The 13646-nt window shown below is 37.0% G+C and overlaps 1 non-coding gene across 1 annotated transcript; it reads right to left on the minus strand.

Moving 5' to 3' along the window:
- Positions 1-11904: 11904 nt before the first annotated feature.
- Positions 11905-12012, minus strand: LOC112725877 (small nucleolar RNA R71). The gene has a single exon (XR_003164958.1). It is a non-coding gene; the product is annotated as a small nucleolar RNA R71 (small nucleolar RNA).
- Between the last annotated feature and the right edge of the window lie 1634 nt (positions 12013-13646).

Genomic DNA, 13646 nt, shown 5'->3' on the forward strand with positions numbered 1-13646 from the left:
ACCAGCTTTTCCCAAGAGTCTAAGCTCTTTTTTGGTTGGGCATCCAACCATAGCTTAGCTCTGTCTCTTATAGCAAAGGGAAAGAGCATAAGCTTGTAGACTTCAGGATCAACTCCATTAGTCTTTACAGTATCACAGATCTGTAAGAAATCAGCTAAGAACTGATGTGGATCTTCCTTTGAAAGTCCATGGAATTTGCATTTCTGCTGAAGAAGAGAGACTAACTGAGGCTTAAGCTCAAAATTGTTAGCTCCAATCGCAGGTACAGAGATACTTCTGCCATAAAAGTCAGAGGTAGTCATGGTGAAGTCACCAAGGACCTTTCTTGGCTCCTCTTGAGGTTCGGCCATGTCTTCCCTTTCTTGTTCGAAGTTTTCTGAAAGGTCTCTTCCGGAGTGTTGTCCTTTAGCTTGTTGTAAATGCCTCCTTAGAATCTTCTCAGGTTTAGGATCAGGAGTCAAGAGGGGTTATTTATCTCTGTTCATGGTCATAAATAAGAAAAGAAGAAAGAAAGAAAAGAAAAAAGCTTTTTGTGCTACTTGGACAAAAGAGCTTTCAGTGAGATGTGAAGGAAGAAGAGAAAGAAAAGAGAAATAAAAGTGAAGATGGAGGATGGGAGAGAAGAAGAATACTTTGAAAATAGGGGATATGAGTTCGAATAAATAGAAGTAGAAAAGAAGAAAAGTAGAAATAAAAGAGATAAATAATAATTAAAATATTTTATTTTTATTTTATTTATTGATTAGTTTTCAAAAATTAAGTTAATAATTTAAAAAGAATTGAAAATTAGTTAATGAATTTTCGAAAATAGAAGAGAAAGTTTTTGGAAATTGAGAGGGAAGAGTTAGTTAGGAAGTTTTGAAAAAGAAGAGAGAGAAGATGAATAATTAATTAAGAAAAGATTTGAATTTAAAATAAGATAGAAGAGAGGAGAAGATTTGAATTTAAAATAAGATAAGATATAAGATAAAAAAAGATTTGAAATTGAAATTTGAAAAAAGATAAGATAAGAAACTAAAAGGATTTGAAAAAGTTTGAATTTTAAAATTTGTAGTTAGAAAAGATAAGATAGGAAATTAAAAAGATTTGAAAAAGATTTAATTTTGAAAATTGAAATTTGAATTCTTAAATTTTAAAATTTGAAAAAGATAAGATAAGATTTTTAAATTTTGAAAAATATGAGAAATAGATAAGATTTTTGAAAAAGATGAGATTTTTTATTTTGAAAAGATTTGATTTTTGAAAACTTGAAGACTAAGATATGATAAGATGAAATTTTGAAATTAAAATCTGAATTTTTTTGAAAAATTTAGAAAATTAAGTAAAAAGAAAAATAGAAAAGATATTTTTGTTTATTTTTTGAATTTAATGATGAAAGAGAAAAACACGTAAAAGACACAAGACTTAAAATTTTTAGATCTAGCACCCCTAATTTTTGAAAATTTTGGAGGAAAACACAAAGGGACAACAAACTCAAAAATTTTAAGATCAAAACAGAAAGAGAACTCCTGAACACTTTGAAGACTAACAAGAACACAAAGAACAAAACTCAAAGACTCAAAGAACACAAGAATCATAAAAAGGACATCAAACTTAAAATTTTTAGAAAACTAAACACAAACTTTCAAAAATTGAAAGAAAAATAACAAAAAGACACCAATCTTAGAAAATTGACACAAGATTTAACCAAAGAAAAAATATTTTTGAAAAATTTTTGAAAGGAAGATACCAAAAAATCAATAATTGCAATAAGAACAAAAACAAAGACTCAAAGAAACGAAAAACTCAACAAGAACAAAAATAAAAGACTCAAACACCAAACTTAAAATTCGAAACAAGACTTTAAACAAAAATACAATAATTTTTGAAAGCTTTTTAGAAAAAAGACTCAAAGAGTTAGAAAATTACCTGTGACACAAACAGAAAGACTCAAACTAAGAACAAAGATTAAACAAAGAAAATAAAAATATATCTGAAAAAGTTTTTAATTTTTTCAAAAAAAAAGAAGAAAACAAAAATAAAAGACTCAAACAAAAATAAAAATTACTTGATCTAGGGGGCAAGACAATCCGTCAGTTTGTCCAAACTCAAAAAATCCCCTATAACGGCGCCAAAAACTTGGTAGCATGAATCCCCACACTTTCGTACAGCTGTACCAGCAAGTGCACTGGGTCGTCCAAGTAATACCTGAGCAAGTCAGGGTCGATCCCAAGAGGATTGTGGTTTGAAGCAAGCTATGGTTATCTTGCAGGTCTTAGTCAGGCGAATCAGAAGGTTATGTTTTTATGATAAGGGGAAACTATTCATAAGTTGTATTTGTAAATTGGATTGGAGTCAGTAATAGGAATAGGGTTAAGGATTGGAGTTACATTGTCTTTCTGAATTAACTCTGATAGTACTGTCTTCTCTGCTTGTGAGAGATCTCTTCTATGGCAGGCTGTAAGTGATCAATGCCATGACGCCTGGTTATCAATCTCCTCTGCTCCAGATTAAACGTCATTGGCCGTGGTCATCCAATCTGACGGAGGGTGAAGCTCTAGCAGTTCATTCTCTTGGCGATCCTACTCAAAATGTAACAGATACAGTCGAATCTTCTGGATCAGAGAATGTTGCTTCTTTGGATTCTAGCCTATACCACAAAGACCCTAATCTCCCCAGTAATCGGCTGAATTGGTGTCTCAAGAAGTCCCCAACGAAGTCATGGATTAGCCGTCTGAGAGATGTATAAACATAGCTGTTGGCTCGTGCTTTCCAATCACGTATTCACACAAACCCAAGTAGATGCGGGTGTTTATTAGGAACGTTCATCTTAGTATGATGAACAGAGCTGATTGTCACTGATCATCCTATTCACCGTGTTGAAGAGCGAGTATAAATCTTAGAATAAATCAGACACAGATCGAAGAAGAAACAGTAATACTTTTATTAATTCATAGGACTCAGCAGGACTCCTTCCCTCAACCAAGGAGGTTTAGAAACTCATATTGAAAGAAGAATACAATGTAAAACTCGAAAATATGCTAAATTATGGTAAAGATGTGAATAACATAAATATAATCCCTTAAATACTAAACAGTTGACTAGTAAGGGTAAAACAGTCTTTCTAGTGTTAAAATCTACTTCTGGGGCTGAGTGTTTGGGCTGAGTTTTGATGAGATCCACGTGCTATGAGGCTTTTAGGGCAATGAACGTTGGATAGGGGGTCATCTCTGGGCGTTTGGACGCCGGGTTTTGCTCTTTGGGCGCTGGACGCCTGGAAAGGGGCAGGAAGCTGGCGTTGGACGCCAGTTTTGGGCCTTCTAATCTTAAGCAAAGTATGGACTATTATATATTTTGGAAAAGTTCTGGAAGTCATCTTTCCATATTCGTTGAGAACTCTCCATTTGGACATCTATAGATCCCGAAAAGCTCTTCCGAGTGCAAGGAGGTCAGATCCGAACAGCATCTGTAGTGCTTTCTCTGTCTCTGAATTAGACTTCTGCTCCATCTCCTCAATTTCAGCCAGAAATTACCTGAAATTGTACAAAAACACAAAAACTCATGGTAGAATCTAAAAATGTGAATTTAACACTAAAACCTATAAAAACTTAATAAAAACTAAATAAAACATACTAAAAACTATATGAAGATGATGCCAAAAAGTATGTAAAATATCTGCTCATCAACATCCCATTTGTCTTTGACCAAGAATGTCTGCATGCCTTTGAAACTCTGAAAGCCAAGCTTGTCACTACTCCTATCATCTCTGCACCTAATTGGGACTTGCCATTCGAACAAATGTGTGATGCCAGTGATCATGCCATTGGCGTGGTTCTGAGGCAGAGACATGACAAGCTTCTGTATGTCATTTAGTATGCTAGTTGTGTACTAAATGATGCGCAGAAAACTACACTACTACAAAAAAGGAGCTACTTACAGTGGTTTATGCCATTGACAAGTTCAGATCCTACCTAGTAGGATCTAAGGTCATTATCTATACTGACCATGCCGCTCTAAAGTATCTTCTCACTAAGCAGGACTCTAAGCCCAGACTCATAAGATGGGTAATACTCCTGCAAAAGTTTGATATAGAAATTAGAGACAGAAAGGGCAAAGAAAATCAAGTGGCTGACCAGTTGTCTAGGATTAAACCAGTAGCAGGGACTTCTCCTCCCTCCACTCACATATCTGAATCCTTTCCAGATGAGCAACTCTATGCCATCCAGACAGCACCTTGGTTTGCAGACATTGCAAACTACAAGGCCATAAAGTTCATTCCAAAGGAGTTTAATAGGTAGCAAGCCCAGAAACTCATGCATGATGCAAAATACTACTTATAGGATGAGCCATATCTCTTTAAGAGATGCTCGGATGGAATAATCCGACGGTGTGAGTCTGAGGAAGAGGCACAGAGGATCCTATGGCATTGCCATGGCTCGGACTATGGAGGACATTTTGAAGGTGAGTGGAACTGTGATATTTGCCAAAGGGCTGGAAATCTCCCTTATGGTCACGGCATGCCTCAGCAAGAGATCCTAAAGATTGAGCTGTTTGATGTTTGGGGTATAGATTTCATGGGACCTTTCCCACCTTCATACTCAAACACCTACATTCTTGTAGTAGTAGATTATGTGTCTAAATGGGTTGAAGCAATAGTAACACCTACTAGTGACACTAGAGTAGTGATGAAGTTCCTCCAAATGAACATCTTCAGTAGATTTGGTGTCCCTATGACACTAATTAGTGATGGAGGTACTCATTTCTGCAATAGACAGTTAGATTCTGTCATAAGCCGTTACAGAGTTCGCGATAAAGTAGCAATACCGTATCATCCCCAAACAAATGGGCAAGCTGAAGTCTCAAATAGAGAACTAAAGCGGATCCTAAAGAGGATAGTAAGCACCTCTAGAAAGGATTAGGCTAAAAAGCTTGATGATGCTTTGTGGGCATACAGAACAGCTTTCAAAACCCCATTGGAACCTCACCATATCAGCTGGTATGTGGGAAATCCTATCATTTGCCAGTGGAACTAGAACACAAGGCCTATTGGGCTACTAGATTCTTCAACCTTGCTGCTAAAGCAGCAGGAGAGAAATGGCTGCTCCAACTAAATGAGTTGGATGAATTCCGATTAGCTGCATTTGAAAATGCAAGGATCTATAAGGAAAAATAAAAAAGGTGGCATGACAAGAAAATATCTTCAAGAGTATTTGAACCAGGACAGAAGGTCCTGCTCTTCAACTTAAGACTCAAATTATTTCTTGGGAAACTCAAATCCCATTGGAAGGGACCCTATGTGATTACTAGTGTATCACCTTATGGGCACATAGAAATTTCAAGGTAAAAATCTTGAAAACAGGTTCACTGTCAATGGACAGAGAGTTAAATATTACCTTGAAGGAGATATAGAGCCAGTAGGCTCAACACTGGTACTAAGTTATGTACAGTGAAGTCCAGCTAAAGACATTAAAGAAGCGCAATGATAAACCATTATTTTATTATTTATATTGTGTTTAATTGTGTGGTTTTATCAAGTCTTTACCCACTTATTTATATGATTAGCATGTATTTACACTTCCTTCCCAAAATTGTTTCATGGTTGAAAACTTGCTTGCTAGAGATCTTTTAATTATGTATTTTTATCCTCCTTTATACCATTCGATGCCGTGATCCGTGTGTTAAGTGTTTCAGGCCTCAGAGGGCAGGAATGGCTTAGAGAATGGAGAGGAAGCTTGCAAAAATGGAAGGAACACAAGAAACCAAGGAGATGACCAGCGAACAATGACGCGAGCGCATCGCCCACGCGAGCGCGCAAAAAGAAGAAATCGCAGCGACGCGAACGCGTGCCTGACGCAAACGCGTGCATTGGAATCTGCACGAATGACGCGAACGCGTGACAAGGAAAATCGTTGAACGACGCGAACACGTAGACGACGTGTACGCGTGACCTGCGCGATCTGCAGAAATTATAGAATACGCTGGGGGCAATTTTGGACCGCGTTTTAACTTAATTTTTGTCCCAGAAACATAGAATAAAGCGAGGAAACATGCAGAGACTCAACACGCATCCACACACATTCAGATTCATCAAATTAGGATTACTTTTGTTTTAGATCTGAATCTAGATTAGTGTTACATTGATAGTTTATGCTTTTACTTTGGATTGTGAATGTTGAAGAGCCATTACCTCCGTGAAGATACTACTTTAGTTTGTTTCCTTATTCTTTACTCTTTTCCGTTGATTATTGACTTTATTTAAATAAGTATGTTACATTTTGAGTTTATTAATATATAGAGTTATTTTTATTTTTAATTAATTTTAATTCTCTATTTTATTTTATTTAATTATATCTCCTTATATTTTTATGATTATTAATTTCATGTCAATGGAGTAGATCCTCTACTTGACATGGGGGTTGATTAAGAGGAGACACTTGAGTTGGAATTCTCAAGTGCCTAGTTAAGTTGGACGTTGTTGGCTAATTCTGTATCTGCTAACGCTGGACCTTCCCAGGGGAGAGGACTAGGATTTGCCGGTAAAAGTTGGTTTAATCACTATACTTTCCTTTATTCAGTAAGGGTTAACCAAGTGAGAACAACAACCTCTTTACACTACACTTGAGAAGATTCCAACAAGGATAGAACTTCCACTTAATTATTCCCCCAGTCAAGGCCTTTTATTTGGAATATCAATAATTATTCTTAGTTTATTTTTATTGCTTTAATTCTCAATTAATTTAGTTATTCATTATCAAAACTCAAACTTTCTGGGAATTTTCTGATTAATAAATTAGCACTCTTTCCTGCAACTCGTTGGGAGACGACATGGGACTCATACTCCCAGTATTTGTATTTCTAAAACTTGTGACAACCCTTTTTAAATTGGTGAGGTGGATCTTAGCTGGTTAAGAGCTATACGTGCAACGCTATTTTCTTATTTGAAATCTCTTAATTGGTTAACTTCTGCCACGCACCAATTTTTGGCGCCATTGCCGGGGAGTTGCAATAGTGTGCTAGATTATTGATTAGTGTACATATTTTATTTTATTTCCATATTTTATTTTTATTTTGTTACCTTGAGCTATATGTCTTTCTCATTGAATGATGCGTTCATTGCCTGATCCGAGCTTAGCCGCTTTTGATCCTGAAATTGAAAGAACTCTTTCACGTATTAGCCGAGCTCGACGTTGGTTAGCCTCTGAGGGTGGTGAAGTGATTGTTATCGATTCACCAGTCACCCTCGGAACCGCCATCTGAGAGCGAGACAAGCTCATTTACTACTAATTCAGTTGATTCACGTGCAGGTAACATGGCAGCACCTAGGAGAATTACCCTCCAGGAGGCAGGAGCCCCAGACTTCGCACTGCAACCGTATCAAGTGCATCACCCAACTTTGGCTGCAGATTTTGAACGAAAGACTACACTAATCAACTTGATGCCCAAGTTTCATGGCTTACCTGCTCAAGAGCCTATTAAGCATCTTAGGGATTTCCAGACAGCCTGTTCTACTGTTAGGCGTCATGGTGCAGATGAAACTTCTATTCTGTTAACCGCCATCTCGTTTTCTCTTGAGGGAAAGGCGAGGGAATGGTACTACACTCAACCGGAAGCGACTGTTACTAATTGGGATACGCTTAGAAGAGAATTTTTGGAAAAATACTTTCCAGCTGAAGTTACTGATAGATTGAGGAAAGAGATTTCAATGATTGTTCAAGGCGAATCCGAGACTCTCTATGAATATTGGGAGCTGATGAGCGGATAATTTATACGCTTTTTGGCATTGTTTTTAGTATGTTTTTAGTAGGATCTAGTTACTTTTAGGGATGATTTCATTAGTTTTTATGTTAAATTCACATTTCTGGACTTTACTATGAGTTTGTGTATTTTTCTGTGATTTCAGGTATTTTTTGTCTGAAATTGAGGGACTTGAGCAGAAATCAGATTCAGAGGTTGAAGAAGGATTGCTGATGCTGTTGGATTCTGACCTCCCTGCACTCAAAGTAGATTTTCTGGAGCTACAGAACTCAAAATGGCGCGCTTCTAATTGCGTTGGAAAGTAGACATCCAGGGCTTTCCAGCAATGTATAATAGTCCATACTTTGGCCAAGAATAGACGATGTAAACTGGCGTTCAACGCCAGCTTTCTACCCAAATCTGGCGTCCAGCGCCAGAAAAGGAGCCAAAACCAGAGTTGAACGCCCAAACTGGCACAAAAGCTGGCGTTCAACTCCAAGCAAGACCTCTACACGTGTAACACTCAAAGCCCAGCCCAAGCACACACCAAGTGGGCCCAGGAAGTGGATTTATGCATCAATTACTTACTCATGTAAACCCTAGTAGCTAGTTTATTATAAATAGGACCTTTTACTATTGTATTAGGCATCTTTTGATCATCTTAGGATCTTAGGATCATCTTTGGACGCCTGGTTCTTAGATCAGGGGGGCTGGCCATCTCGGCCATGCCTGGACCTTCACTTATGTATTTTTAACGGTAGAGTTTCTACACTCCATAGATTAAGGTGTGGAGCTCTGCTGTTCCTCAAAGATTAATGCAAAGTACTATTGTTTTCTATTCAATTCTTCTTATTTCGCTTCTAAGATATCCATTCGCACCCAAGAACGTGATGAAGGTGATGATTATGTGTGACGCTGATCACCATTCTCCCCTATGAACACGTGCCTGACAAACACTTCTGTTCTACATGAAATAAGCTAGAATGAATATCTCTTAGATCTCCTAACCAGAATCTTCGTGGCGTAAGCTAGAATGATGGCAGCATTCAAGAGAATCCGGAAAGTCTAAACCTTGTCTGTGGTATTCCGAGTAGGATTCAATGATTGAATGACTGTGACGAGCTCCTAACTCGCGATTGCAGGGCGTTAGTGACAGACGCAAAAGGATAGTAAATCCTATTCCAGCATGATCGAGAATCGACAGATGAATAGCCGTGCCGTGACAGGGTGCGTGAGCATATTATTCACTGAGAGGATAAGATGAAGCCATTTGGCAAGGGTGATGCCTCCAGACGATTAGTCGTGCCGTGACAGGGCATTGGATCATTTTCCCGAGATATGACCGAAAGTAGCCATTGACAGTGGTGATGTATCACATAAAGCCAGCCATGGAAAGGAGTAAGACTGATTGGATGAAGATAGCAGGAAAGCAGAGGTTCAGAGGAACGAAAGTATCTCCATTCGATTATCTGAAATTTCTACCAATGAATTACATAAGTATCTCTATCCCTATTTTATTATTTAATATTCAAAAACACCATTGTCACTTTATATCTGCCTAACTGAGATTTGCAAGGTGACCATAGCTTGCTTCATACCAACAATCTCCGTGGGATTCGACCCTTACTCACGTAAGGTATTACTTGGACGACCCAGTGCACTTGCTGGTTAGTTGTATCGAAGTTGTGAAAAATTATGAATGTGTAATCACGATTACGCATACCAAGTTGCTCACGTGCCAGGAATAGTTTGAGCCTGGACATCACAATTTCGTGCACCAAGTTTTTGGCGCCGTTGCCAGGGATTGTTCGAGTTTGGACAACTGACGGTTCATCTTGTTGCTCAGATTAGGTAATTTTCTTTTTGTTTTGTTTTCAAAAATTTTTCATCTGTTTTAGAAAAAAAAATAAAAATAAAAATAAAAATATTTTCAAAAATCTATTTGTCTTCAGAATTTTTAAGAATGAATTCTAGTGTTTCATGAAGCATGTTGAAGCCTGGCTGGCTGTAAAGCCATGTCTAAATTTATTTGGACTGAGGCTTGCAATTTGTTATCAAGAGCAATATACTCTGGTGTTAAATGCTGAAACTTGGCTGGCCATTGGCCATGTCTAGTGTTTTGGACTGGAGCTTTCATTGAAAGCTTGGCTGGCTAGTGAGCCATGTCTAATTCCTGGACTGAAGCTTTAGACTAAGAATGCAAGATTCCTGGAATTCATGTTAAAAATTTTGGAATCCTTATTTTTTCTTTTTCATATAATTTTCGAAAAATATAAAATAAAAATCCAAAAAAATTCATAAAATCATAAAAATCAAAAATATTTTGTGTTTCTTGTTTGAGTCTTGAGTCATGTTATAAGTTTGGTGTCAATTGCATATGCATCTTGCATTTTTTTTTTCGAAAATATCATGCATTCATAGTGTTCTTCATGATCTTCAAGTTGTTCTTGGTAAGTCTTCTTGTTTGATCTTTGCATTTGCATGTTTTGTGTCTTTTCTTGTTTTTCATATGCATTCTTGAATTCTTATTGTCTAAGCATTAAAGAATTCTAAGTTTGGTGTCTTGCATGTTTTCTTTGCATTAAAAATTTTTCAAAATTGTGTTCTTGATGTTCATCATGATCTTCATAGTGTTCTTGGTGTTCATCTTGACATTCATAGCATTCTTGCATGCATCACATGTTTTGATCTAAAAATTTCAGGCATTGCATAATTTTCATGTTTTTCACTCTCATCAAAAAAATTTCAAAAATAAAAAAAATATCTTTCCCTTTTTCTCTCATCAAATTCGAAAATTTGAGTTGACTTTTTCAAAAAATTTTAAAATCAAGTTGTTTCTTATGAGTCAAATCAAATTTTCAATTTGAAAATCTTATCTTTTTCAAAAATCAAATCTTTTTCAAAATTCTTAGTTATTTTCGAAAATTCCAAAAATATTTTTCAAAAATCTTTTTCTTATTTTTATATCAAATTTTCGAAAATAACATAATCAATTAATGTTTTGATTCAAAAATTTGAAGTTTGGTACTTGCTTGTTAAGAAAGATTCAAACTTTAAGTTGTAGAATCATATCTTGTGATTTCTTATGAATCAAGTCATTAATTGAGATTTTAAAAATCAAATCTTTTTCAAAACTAATTTCAAAAATATCTTCTCATCTTATCTTTTTCAAAAAAATTTGATTTCAAAATATCTTTTCTAACTTCCTAACTTCTTATCTTTTCAAAATTTGTTTCAACTAACTAACTAACTTTTTGTTTGTTTCTTATCTTTTTCAAAATTACCTAACTAACTCTCTCTCTCATTTTCAAAAATCCCTTCCTTCTTTTTCAAAATTTCTTTTTAATTAACTATTATTTTAATTTTTAAATCTTAATTTTCGAAAAACTACTAACATTTTTCAAAAACTATTTTCAAAAATCACTAACTCTTTTTCAAAAATTGTTTTCGAAAATTCACTTCTCCCTCTCATCTTCTTCTATTTGTTTATTGATATACTAACATCTTTCCTTCACATCACTCACTAAATTCGAACCCTCTCTTCCATCTGTGTTCGAATTTCCTCTTCTTCTTTTCTTCTACTCACATAAGGACCTTTATACTGTGGTAAAGAGGATCCCTATTGTTATTATTTTTGTGTGCCCTCTTCTTTGTCATATGAGCAGGAGCAAGGACAAGAACATTCTTGTGGAAGCAGATCCAGAACCTGAAAGAACTCTAAAAAGGAAACTAAGAGAAGCTAAAATACAACAATCCAGAGATAACCTTTCAGAAATTTTCGAACAGGAAGAGGAGATGGGAGCCGAAAATAATAATAATGCAAGGAGGATGCTTGGTGACTTTACTGCACCTAATTCCAATTTACATGGAAGAAGCATCTCCATTCCTGCCATTGGAGCAAACAACTTTGAGCTGAAACCTCAATTAGTTTCTCTGATGCAGCAAAACTGCAAGTTTCATGCACTTCCATCTGAAGATCCTTTTCAGTTCTTAACTGAATTCTTGCAGATATGTGATACTGTTAAGACTAATGGAGTAGATCCTGAAGTCTACAGGCTCATGCTTTTCCCTTTTGCTATAAGAGACAGAGCTAGACTATGGTTGGATTCTCAACCTAAGGATAGCCTGAACTCATGGGATAAGCTGGTCAAGGCCTTCTTAGCCAAGTTCTTTCCTCCTCAAAAGCTTAGTAAGCTTAGAGTGGATGTTCAAACCTTCAGACAGAAGGAAGGTGAATCCCTCTATGAAGCTTGGGAGAGATACAAAGGACTGACCAAAAAGTGTCCTTCTGACATGCTTTCAGAATGGACCATCCTGGATATATTCTATGATGGTCTGTCTGAGTTATCTAAGATGTCATTGGATACCTCTGCAGGTGGATCCATTCACCTAAAGAAAACTCCTGCAGAAGCTCAAGAACTCATTGACATGGTTGCAAATAACCAGTTCATGTACACTTCTGAAAGGAATCCTGTGAATAATGGGATGCCTATGAAGAAGGGAGTTCTTGAAATTGATACTCTGAATGCCATATTGGCTCAGAATAAAATATTGACTCAGCAAGTCAATATGATCTCTCAGAGTCTGAATGGAGTGCAAGCTGCATCCAACAGTACTCAAGAGGCTTCTTATGAAGAAGAAGCTTATGATCCTGAGAACCCTGCAATAGCAGAGGTGAATTACTTAGGTGAACCTTATGGAAACACCTATAACTCATCATGGAGAAATCATCCAAATTTCTCATGGAAGGATCAAAAGCCTCAACAAGGCTTTAATAATGGTGGAAGAAACAGGTTTAGCAATAATAAACCTTTTCCATCATCCACTCAGCAACAGACAGAGAACTCTGAACAAAACACTTCTAATTTGGAAAACTTAGTCTCTGATCTGTCTAAGGCCACTGTAAGTTTCATGAATGAAACAAGGTCTTCCATTAGAAATTTGGAAGCACAAGTGGGCCAGCTGAGTAAAAGGATCACTGAAATCCCTCCCAGTACTCTCCCAAGCAATACAGAAGAGAACCCAAAAGGAGAGTGCAAGGCCATTGACATAAGCACCATGGCCGAACCTACAAGGGGAGTGGAGGACGTGAATCCCAAGGAGGAAGACCTCCTGGGACGTCCAGTGATCAATAAGGAGCTTCCCTCTGAGGAACCAAAGGACTTTGACGCTCATCTAGAGACCATAGAGATTCCATTGAACCTCCTTATGCCCTTCATGAGCTCTGATGAGTATTCCTCTTCTGAAGAGAATGAGGATATTACTGAAGAGCAAACTGCCAAGTTTCTTGGTGCAATCATGAAGCTGAATGCCCAATTATTTGGCATTGATACTTGGGAAGTTGAACCTCCCTTGTTCATCAATGAACTAAGTGATCATTGCCTCAGAAGAGACAGGATCCTGGAAAGTTCATAATACCTTGTACCATAGGCACCATGATCTTTAAGGCTCTGTGTGACCTTGGTTCAGGAATAAACCTCATGCCCCTCTCTGTAATAGAGAAACTGGAAATCTATGGGGTGCAAGCAGCTAAAATCTCATTAGAGATGGTAGACAGTTCAAGAAAACAGGCTTATGGACAAGTAGAGGACGTGTTAGTAAAGGTTGAAGACCTTTACATCCCTGCTGATTTCATAGTCCTGGATACTGGGAAGGAAGAGGATGAATCCATCATCCTAGGAAGACCTTTCCTAGCCACAGCAAGAGCTGTAATTGATGTGGACAGAGGAGAATTGATCCTTCAATTGAATGGGGACAACCTTGTGTTTACAAATCAAGGATCTCTCTCTGCATCCATGGAGAGGAAGCAGAAAAAGCTTCTCCCAAAGCAGAGTCAAACAAAGCCCCCACAGTCAAACTCTAAGTTTGGTGTTGGGAGGCCACAACCAAACTCTAAGTTTGGTGTTGAACTCCCATATCCAAACTCTAAGTTT

This window comes from Arachis hypogaea, chromosome 11 (genome assembly GCF_003086295.3).
Source record: "Arachis hypogaea cultivar Tifrunner chromosome 11, arahy.Tifrunner.gnm2.J5K5, whole genome shotgun sequence".
Lineage (NCBI taxonomy): Eukaryota > Viridiplantae > Streptophyta > Magnoliopsida > Fabales > Fabaceae > Arachis > Arachis hypogaea.